Genomic DNA, 11,556 nt, shown 5'->3' with positions numbered 1-11,556 from the left:
ACAGAAGGGCTTTCCCCCACAAGTGCGGACGGTGAACATGATATACGCAACCCACATTCCCAAGCGGGAGCGGAAGCGTGCGCTACGGGACGTATACGCGATAGAGCCAGTCGCCCCAAAGTTCAACCCATGGTCCTCCTGCCCGATCACTTTTGATCGAAGGGACCATCCCACTAGCATCCGTCATGGCGGCTTCGCCGCATTGGTTCTCGACCCAATCATCGACGGATTTCATCTCACAAGAGTCCTCATGGACGGCGGCAGTAGCCTGAACCTGCTTTATCAGGATACAGTGCGGAAAATGGGCATAGATCCCTCAAGGATTAAGCCCACAAGAACGACCTTTAAAGGCGTTATACCAGGTGTAGAAGCCAACTGTACAGGCTCAGTAACACTTGACGTGGTCTTCGGATCCCCGGACAATTTCCGAAGCGAAGAGTTAATCTTCGATATAGTCCCGTTTCGCAGTGGCTATCACGCCCTGCTCGGACGAACCGCATTCGCAAAGTTCAATGCGGTGCCGCACTACGCATATCTCAAGCTCAAGATGCCAGGCCCTCGAGGAGTAATTACGGTCAACGGAAACACCGAACGCTCCCTCCGTACGGAGGAGCATACGGCGGCTCTCGCAGCGGAGGTACAAAGTAGCCTTCTCAGGCAATTCTCCAGTCCGGCCATTAAAAAGCCAGACACTGCCAAGCGCGCCCGGAGTAACCCACAGCAGGACCGCCTGGCACACTCTGAGCAAGCGTAGCAATGCGGCCCCAACCCCAGCTTTCGCGACATAGCGAAACCAGTACCTCGCGTACATAACTACGCCCTTGAAATACCATGGGCACAGGGGAAGGGGCACAATAACGGCACGCCCAAAATACGGCTTAAAACGTACTAGGGGCTGCCGGATTCTTTTTTTAATTTTTTCTTACTTTCAGGACTCCATACTTCGGACGACCTGTTCGGCAATTCGACTGCCGCACAAACGATGCAAGATCCAGGGAGGCAGACAAGCCATGCCGCATTATGGAACCCCCAGGTGGTCTCTATTACGAGCAGTATACCTGTTTTGAATACAATTCCGCGGCCTGCCCCTGGCTAGGACATGTTAAATAGTCCAATATCTTTACCTTATAATACCACTTGTATCGTTCTGCTCTGACAGCAGCCTTTATATAAACAATGCATAGCTTTTGTCTATTTTCTGCATTACTCTCTTTTATATATGTTCATTAATGACATGTTGCACCCGTACACTGTGGTACGGCAAGTACGCCAGGGGCTTCAGTACCCTTTAATATGGTGTGAGAAGTCCGTACACTTTCACAAGTGCGGCACCCCGAACTTATAGCACTATATGCATCGGCTCCGAATCATGATTTGGGTCAATAGTTGGGTTTGCCCGGCTCCTATGTTTTGGTGCCTTACGTTCCGCTATATCGGCTAAGGTAGCACTAGGAGAACCACTGCGATTGTGCCCCGGTTGAGCTGGGTTAAGCACCTCAGTGGAGAAAGCTAAAACTGACTGTCATGATGAGGCGAGAGACCGGTCGCTGTTCGAGAGGTTTTTCGAGTCCCTAAAGACTTATGCCGCTTCGAGCGAGGAGCCGGATTTGTCCGGCCAAGGCGTGGATAGCGCCCCGAACTCGGTCTTCCGAACTAGGGGCTTCGCCGAAATTTAAAATTATAAAGTTCTATGGCTAAGTGAGAGTGTTCAAGCATTATAGTCCGATTGCCTGGTTCGTTGTGCTGAGCGCCTCCCTCGAAGGACCCAACTATGGGAAAAAGAGCGCTCAGGTTTATCCCGAACACCCCAGCACTAGTGGCATGGGGGCAGAAGCCGACGACTGGCCATCTCTCAATTTTTTGATAAACGGCCGCACAGAAAATAATATTTTAAATTCAACAAGCATTGCTTAAGCGCCTATGAACAAGTTTTCAGCGCACAGGATAAAAACGAGCGAGTTTATTCAAAAATTACATCCTTGGTACATTCATCCGCCACAAGGCGGGCACCCGCAAGAACATCCTTGTAATAGTTCTCGGGCTTGCGATGCTCCTTCCCCGGCGGCGGCCCGTCCTTCACAAGCTTCTCACCGTCCAGCTTACCCCAGTGCACCTTTGCACGGGCAAGGGCCCGACGGGCACCTTCGATGCAGACGGAGCGCTTGATGACCTCGAGCCTTGGACAGGCCTCCACCAGCCGCCGCACCAGCCCGAAGTAGCTCCCAGGCAGGGCCTCTCCGGGCCACAGCCGAACTATGAAGCCCTTCATGGCCTGTTCGGCCGCCTTGTGGAGCTCGACCAGCTGTTTCAGCTGGTCGCTCAAGGGCACAGGGTGTCCGGCCTCAGCATACTGAGACCAGAACACCTTCTCCGTCGAGCTGCCCTCTTCAGCTCGGTAGAATGCGGCGGCGGCGGATACGCTGCGGGGAAGATCTGCGAATGCCCCTGGAGAACTCCGGATTCGGGTAAGTAACAAGTAGTTTACTTTTATATTTCTGCTTTGCATAAAGAATGCCTTACCCGCTGCTATCTTCTTCATCTCCTCCAACTCTTGGAGGGCCTTTTGGGCTTCGGCCTTGGCAGACTTGGCAGTCTCAAGGGCCGCCGCGAGCTCGGACGCTTGGGTCTTTGACTCAAGCTCCAAACTCTCATGTTTTTTCATGAGAGCCTGAAGCTCTTGCTGCACCTCGCCGACCTGAGCCCCAAGTTTCTCTCGCTCGGTGCGCTCCGCGGCCGTTTTCTTTTCGGCCTCGGACAGCGCCTGCTTGAGGGTCGCCACCTCAGTCGTGGCCCCTATAATAAGCAGTGCAATCCTGTTATTTTTTGCAATCACGCCTCTCTATAGGCACTTTTTCTGTAAGGTATTTCCTACCTTCTTTTTCCTCGAGCTGCCGCTTGGCAAGGCCGAGCTCTTGCTCGGTCCGCTTGAGGTCCTGTTTCAGGACACCCACCTCCGCAGTCAGTGCGGCGGTGGATAGCAGCGAAGCCTGCACACGCATATTGACTCTTTATTGTTAGACTCCTGCGAAATTTACTAGATCCTCTATTCGGCTTTTCTTTCCGAACGCCAAACAGAGCATCAGGGGCTACTGTCTATGCGGTACTATTTTTATATATTTTTACTTACCTCGAAGCCTGTTAGAAGGCTAGCGCAAGCTTCAGTCAGTCCGCTCTTGGCGGACTGAACCTTCTGGATCACCGTACTCATAATAGTACGGTGCTCCTCGTCGATGGAGGCGCCGTCAAGCACCTCCAGCAGATTGTCCTGCACCTCCGGTTGGACGGAGGCCGCCGGCTCAGAAGGCTTGCTCCTCTTGGAGGGAGTTCTCCTACCGCGGTCCGGAATTGTTGAAGATTCCGGCGCGGTGTCCAGCACAAAGCCGGACTTGGAGCCCTGGGGGGTCTTGTCCCCTTTACTCCTGGGGTCCGGGAGGTCGCCTTGCGGCTCCTCTAGGACCACCTCCTCCTGCCCCGGAGCTCGTTGCGACGCCACTTCGGCGTCGTCCGTAGTGCGGGGGGAGACAGCGGGCGGAACTGAGTTCACGTCCGATGAATCCAGGGAGCCGCTCGATGACTCGTTGAGTTCGGCCCGGGGCGGGCTGCATAATTATGTTCGACATTAGGGAAAGTTGTGCGACAAAGGAACGTCATGAGTTACTCTGATATCCGAATACTTACGATTTCGCCGGACGCTTGGCCCTATCTAGCCACTCCTCTTCGTCCTCTTCCGCGTCGGGGGAGTAGTTCGGCGGAGGGGTCTTCCTCTTCCTGGACCCTTCGGCCTCCCCTGTTGGGGCGGCCTTCCTTTTCCTTCCTCCCCCCGCTGGAGGGGGAGAGTTTTCTTCTTCCTCCTCCTTGTTCTCACGGGAGGAGAGCGTCTCGGACTCTTCGGATGACGAGTCCGACACCACCACATTACGGGCACTCTTTCGAGTCCCCGTGGCCTTCTTCTTCTTGGCCTTCTTCTCCGGCACCACCTAAGGCGCTGGAACCAGCAGCTTCACTAGGAGAGCAGGGGCTAGGTCTTCGGGCAAGGGAGCCGGACAGTTAATCGATCCGGACTGCGCCTGCCAAGCCTGTCAAAGGTGAGGGAGTTTAGATCCCGCATAGAGTCAAACTATGAAAAAACTTAACATCCTGTAAAAGGTGAAAATAGCTTGCCTCGCTAGCGTGACGCTGCGAGCTGTATCCGCGGTCCTCGGAAGCGGATCTGGGAGCCTCGGCGCCTTTGGTTAGCACCTTCCAGACGTCTTCATACGTCGTGTCGAAGAGCCTGTTAAGGGTTTGGTGCTGCGCCGGGTCGAACTCCCACATATTAAAGTCCCATTGTTGACACGGGAGGATCCGGCGGACGAGCATAACCTGGACTACATTGACGAGCTTGATCGGCTTGCTCACCAGGGACTGGATGCATGTCTGCAGTCCGGTCACCTCTTTTTCGTCGCCCCACGACAGGCCCGTCTCTTTCCAGGACATAAGCCGCGTGGGGGGTCCGGATCGGAACTCGGGGGCTGCGATCCATTTCGGATCGCGTGGCTCGGTGATGTAAAACCACCACGATTGCCACCCCTTCAGGGTCTCCACGAAGGAGCCCTCGAGCCATAGGACGTTGGCCATCTTGCCCGCCATGGCGCCTCCGCACTCCGCATGGCTGCCGCGCACCACCTTGGGCTTGACGTTGAAGGTCTTGAGCCAGAGGCCGAAATGGGGGCGGATGCGGAGGAAAGCCTCGCACACGACGATAAACGCCGAGATGTTGAGGACGAAGTTCGGGGCCAGATCGTGGAAATCCAGGCCATAGTAAAACATGAGCCCCCGGACAAATGGGTGGAGTGGAAAACCCAGTCCGCGGAGGAAGTGGGGAAGGAATACTACCCTCTCATGGGGCCTTGGGGTGGGGAGAAGCTGCCCCTCCTCGGGAAGCCGGTGCGCAATGTCTTTGGACAAGTATCCGGCCTTCCTTAGCTTTTTGACATGGCCCTCCGTGACGGAGGAGACCATCCACTTGCCTCCCGCTCCAGACATTGCTGGAGAAGGTTGAGGTGGGAAGTGCGGGCTTGGGTGCTGGAGCTCGAGTGCGCAGGAGATGGATAGGAAAAGGAGGAAGAAGGCGTAGGTAAAAAGGTGGATCCTTATCCCCTTATATGGGCGGATGCGGTTGTGCGTCCCCACCTGCCTAGTAAAACTCGCTTGCCTCCCAAGCGCCGTGATAAGTGGTGCGGTTGGATTGCCCACATCCGTATTGATGAGAATCCCGTAAAGGGGGTACACGATCTTTGCTTTGACAAGACGTGCCAAGGAAACCGCCTCGCAAAACATGCTGAGGTGGAAAAGTAAAAATGATTCGTGTAAAGGACTTGGCCGTAGTGTGATGACACACTACGGAATACGTCAGCAGATTTGATTTGTGTTAATATTATTCTCTCTATGGCAATATGTGGAAGCTTATTTTGCAGAGCCGGACAGTACTCTTGGTGTTTACAATCTTCTATGAAGGACTTGGAGGAGGAACCCGCCTTGCAATGCCGAAGACAATTTGCGCGTCGGACTTATCGTCATTGAAGCCTGGTTCAGGGGCTACTGAGGGAGTCCTGGATTAGGGGGTGTTCGGGTAGCCGGACTATACCTTCAGCCGGACTCCTGGACTATGAAGATACAAGATTGAAGACTTCGTCCCGTGTCCGGATGGGACTTTCCTTGGCGTGTAAGGCAAGCTTGGCGATGCAGATATTCAAGATCTCCTACCATTGTTACCGACTCTGTGTAACCCTAACCCTATCCGGTGTCTATGTAAACCAGAGGGTTGTAGTCCATAGGCAATCAACTCCATACACAACAATCATACAATAGGCTAGCTTCTAGGGTTTAGCCTCCTTGATCTCGTGGTAGATCTACTCTTGTACTACCCATATCATCAATATTAATCAAGCAGGAGTAGGGTATTACCTCCATCGAGAGGGCCCGAACCTGGGTAAAAACATCGTGTCCCATGTCTCCTGTTACCATCCGGCCTTGACGCACAGTTCGGGACCCCCTACCCGAGATCCGCCGGTTTTGACACCGACAATGACCCCGACGGTCGACGGTGGGCTGGTGGCCACGACAGCCGACAACGGGGTGGCAGCCACGACCACCACCTCCTGCCTTCGGGTCACGGTGGCAGAGGGGGTGATGGCCACGGTGGCCGGCAGCGGGGAGGTGGCCACAACGACCACCTCCTGCCTTCGGGTTGCGGCGGCGGAGCGGGCGTTGGCCCTGGCTGGTGTGGGAGAAACGGCGGCCGGCAACAGCTACCGACGGGCACCAGTGGCGGAGCGTGTTGTGGGTGTTCCGCGCACACCCAATAGGAACGCCACACGCACTACACTACGCTGGGGACTGCGCCACCGTCGCGGTGTAGCCTCCCACCTGGAGATGTCCTCTGATGACGGCGGAGTGGCTGAGTGACGACGACGGACCAGTGTCATTGGCGATTGTGGGAGAAGCAGACGAGATAAGCTACAGGAAGGGAGCGGAAAACACGACGCAGGACTCGCCGACCGTGACGGTTTTTATATCAGGCCGGTAAGCATTGGGATTTTGGGAGATTTCACCGAGTCGAGCGGGAAGCTTGCGCGGGAACCTGCGAGGTTGTCTGGGTACGGGCTCACCAACGATTCATTGGCGCCACCGTTTGGCCAAAAGAATGCTCCCGCGCGCTGCGCAAGCTTGCGCTGTAAGCCGTCTGCGGCAGCATGGTGACAAGATGTGCGAGAGGAGGACGAAAGGCCATGTACACATACTGTTAATACAAAAAAAGAACGTTTGCGGTTTAATTACCTACTATACCCCGTCCTAGTTTATAAGTAGGATTTAACTAATAAAATACGAATGCATGTCGCCAAAGATTATATATTTGCATTCGTATTTGAACATAATTTCCAATTATATATTTTTTTATAACATGCATTAACATTTTCTTGGTTAAATTTGAGGGTAAAGTATAGCACAAAATATAAAGGGGACTATACACTATACGGAGGTGGTAGCACACGGTCGCTCTCTACGCAGCGACGCAACTATCGGCCGGCTTGTAGGCGACCATTTCCTGCGTGTTCAACTGCTCTATGTGTGTGGTTGCTTGTGATTTAGGCGGCCGCGGCACGCTCTGCTCGCGTCTTGTCGCACGCGCTCTTCTTTTGCATCCCTCCGAGTGCTCTGCCCTCATCCCTCCACCCGTGCTGCCAGTGTTTGGGGCCGGCGCACGATCATGCACGTTCCTGTGCATGCGGTTGCGCCGGGTGCGGCGTGACGATGAAGTTACCCGCTGCAAAAACTGCCAAGCGGATGCGCCGAGAATCCACGCTGCCTGGCCCCCTTTTATACATGTGGCCATTTACGTTCATCTCTCGTCTCACATGACACAATAAGAACACCCACGAGGACACATACAGAGAGGACATCCAGTGGTTCCAATGGCGCTCCCCGTGGCTCCAATGGTGCTCCCAGCGGCCGGCGATGACAACGGAGGGCATTTCACCATGCAACACATCGTGGACACCCACATGAGGGGGAAGGATCTCTCGATGGTGTACACAAATGATCCGGTCTCGGTGGAGAGGTCCATCCAAACTATGGAGAGTTCCTTGCCGAGGACAAGTACCAAGTGGTCGACTTCGACCTCGAGTACACCATGGGTCGTGCCGGGCATGATCAAAAGGTTGCCGTCGCCCAGTTGTGCGTGCGACATGACGTCCTCATCTACCACTACCACCTAGCCAACGCCTTGCGAGCATTTCTCTAGGTTTATCAACAACTCCAACTACTGTTTCGTTGCGGTGGACACCACCAACGATCTAAAAGCGCTCAAGGTTTCGTGCTTGAAATGCCCGAATCTTGTCAACATCCAAAGCCACTACAAGGTCTGGGGCAGCGAAAAAACAAACGTAACTCCCTGGTTGACCTCGCCTCGGCCATCATCGACCCCTACTACGTGAAGATGAAGAATGAGAGCAATAAGGACATGAACGCTTCGCATAGTGTGTGGCATAAGAGACTGGATGAACAACAAGTCAAGTACGTGGCCATGGACGCATACACAAGCTATGAGATGTACAGGTGGATCATTGATATGAAGAACTGTCTTCTTCCTGACCCAGACGAGGGATCAAGCCACATAGAAGTGGCGGGAGCGTCACAAGAAGTAGATGACTAGACGATCGTTTCTCCTACTTTAGAATGCACCCAATTATTTATTGAGGTGTGTGCGAATGATCTGTATAGTCACTTATGTAATTGGATGTTTATTTTAGTTATATATATACATGTTATTCTACTATAGACAAAGCAAATCACCCGGCTTATTAGCAACAATCGTTTGTGTTATTATTGGTCTTCGCACACATTTCTGATTACGGACCTGTTTGCCGCGTATCACACACATATTGTTTAGTTGAACCATTTCCATTGTGTTGCCTAATCACACACAGTTCATCCTAGTGAACCGTATGCTATATATCGCACACGCCTTCATCTGGCTATCCGTCTCTTTTGTTCCTCCTCATCCCAAACAGTTAATTGAATTGAACCGTATGCCCTGCATCACACACGCAACTAAAATCTGAACCGTGTTTGATGCATCCATCATCGCAAACGTTTTTCACCTTTTTGACGATTATTTTACACCCCCGTTTGCGATTATGGCATCGCACACGGTTTCGTCGAAGGGTCACTGATCATAGTGTCGTGTTTGGACCATCCTGCAGTAGTGCATGTAAGTCAGAGAATAATTGTTGTTCTGTTTACATGAATAAAACCTTCTATGGTCATACACTCAATATAAATGGTTTATTGAATCTCGATTGTAGTGATACACATATTCATAATATTGATGCCAAAATATGCAAAGTTGATAATGATAGTGCAAAATATTTGTGGCACTGCCGTTTAGGTCATATTGGTGTAAAGAGCATGAAGAAACTCCATGCAGATGGGCTTTTGGAATCACTTGATTATGAATCATTTGATACTTGCGAACCATGCCTCATGGGCAAGATGACTAAAACTCCGTCTCCGGAACAATGGAGCAAGCTGATGACTTATTGGAAATAATACATACCGATGTATGCGGTCCGATGAGTGTTGAGGCTCGCGGCAGGTATCATTATTTTCTGACCTTCACAGATGATTTGAGCAGATATGGGTATATCTACTTAATGAAACACAAGTCTGAAACATTTGAAAAGTTCAAAGAATTTCAGAGTGAAGTGGAGAATCATTGTAACAAGAAAATAAAGTTTCTATGATCTGATCGTGGAGGAGAATATTTGAGTTACAAGTTTGGCCTTCATCTAAAACAATGTGGAATAGTTTCACAACTCACGCCACCTGGAACACCACAGCGTAATGGTGTGTACGAATGTCGTAACCGTACTTTATTAGATATGGTGCAATCTATGAGGTCTCTTACCGATGTACCATTATTGTTTTGGGGTTATGGATTAGAGACAGCTGCATTCACGTTAAATAGGGCACTGTCTAAATCCGTTGAGACGACACCGTATGAACTGTGGTTTGGCAAGAAACCCAAGTTGTCATTTCCTAAAGTTTGGGGTTGCGATGCTTATGTGAAAAAGCTTCAGCCTGATAAGCTCGAACCCAAATCAGAGAAGTGTGTCTTCATAGGATACCCGAAAGAAACTATTGGGTACACCTTCTATCACAGATCCAAAGGCAAGGTCTTTGTTGCTAAAAATGGATCCTTTCTAGAGAAGGAGTTTCTCTCAAAAGAAGTGAGTGGGAGGAAAGTAGAACTTGATGAGGTAATTGTACCTTCTCTCTAATTGGAAAATATCTCATCACAGAAATCAGTTCCAGTGATGCCTACACCAACTAGAGAGGAAGCTAATGATAATGATCATGAAACTTCAGATCAAGTTACTACCGAACCTCATAGGTCAACCAGAGCACGTTTCGCATCAGAGTGGTACAGTAATCCTGTTCTGGATGTCATGTTACTAGACCATGACGAACCTATGAACTATGAGGAAGCGATGATGAGCCCAGATTCTGATAAATGGCTTGAGGCCATGAAATCTGAGATAGGATCCATGTATGAGAACAAAGTGTGGACTTTGGTGGACTTTCCTGATGATTGGCAAGCCATTGAGAATAAATGGATCTTCAAGAGGAAGATGGATGCTGATGATAGTGTTACTATCTGCAAAGCTCGACGTGTTGCAAAAATGTTTTCGACAAGTTCAAGATGTTGACTACGATGAGATTTTCTCACTCGTAGTGATGCTTAAGTTTGTCCGAATCATGTTAGCAATTGTTGTATTTTATGAAATCTGGCTAATGGATGTCCAAACAGCATTCCCTAATGGATATCTTAAAGAAGAGTTGAATATGATGCAACCACAAGGTTTTGTCGATCCTAAAGGTGCTAACAAAGTGTGCAAGCTCCAGCGATCCATTGATGGAGTGGTGCAAGCATCTCGGAGTTGGAATATATGCTTTGATGAGGTGATCAAAGCATATGGTTTTATATAGACTTTTAGAGAAGCCTGTATTTACAAGAAAGTGAGTGGGAGCTCTGTAGCATTTCTGATATTATATGTGGATGACATATTGTTGATCGGGAATGATATAGAATTTCTGGATAGCATAAATAGATAATTGAATAGGATTTTTTCAGTAAAAGACCTCGGTGAAGCTGCTTATATATTGAGCATCAAGATCTATAGAGATAGATCAAGATGCTCGATAGGACTTTCACAAAGCACACACCTTGAAAAGATTTGAAGGAGTTCAAAACGGATCATTCAAAGAATGGGTTCTTACCTGTGTTACAAGGTGTGAAGTTGAGTAAGACTCAAAACCCAACCACGGCAGAATATAGAGAGAGAATGTAAGTCATTCCCTATGCCTCAGCCGTAGGTTTTATAAATTATGCTATGCTGTGTACTAGACCTATTGTGTACCTTACCATGAGTTTGGCAAGGTGGTACAATAGTCATCTAGGAGTGGATCACTAGACAACGGTCAAAGTTATCCTTAGTTACCTAAGAGGACTAAGGAAATATTTCTCGGTTATGGAGGTGATAAAGAGTTTGCCGTAAAGAGTTACATTGATGCAAGCTTTGCCACTAATCCGGATGACCATGAGTCTCGATCTGGATACATATTGAAAGTGGGAGCAATTAGCTAGAGTAGCTCCATGCAGAGCATTGTAGACATAGAAATTTACAAAATACACACGGATCTGAATGTGGTAGACCCGTTGACTAAACCTCGCTCACAAGCAAAACATGATCACACCTTAGTACTCTTTGGGTGTTAATCACATGGCAATGTGAACTAGATTACTGACTGTAGTAAACCCTTCAGGTGTTGGTCACATAGCGATGTGAACTATGGGTGTTAATCACATGGTGATGTGAACTATTGGTGTTAAATCACATGGCGATGTGAACTAGATTATTGACTCTAGTGCAAGTGGGAGACTCAAGGAAATATGCCCTAGAGGCAATAATAAAGTTGTTATTTATATTTCCTTATATCATGATAAATGTTTAT

Source organism: Triticum aestivum, chromosome 6A (assembly GCF_018294505.1).
Source record: "Triticum aestivum cultivar Chinese Spring chromosome 6A, IWGSC CS RefSeq v2.1, whole genome shotgun sequence".
NCBI lineage: Eukaryota > Viridiplantae > Streptophyta > Magnoliopsida > Poales > Poaceae > Triticum > Triticum aestivum.
Note: the sequence above shows the minus strand (reverse complement) of the source record.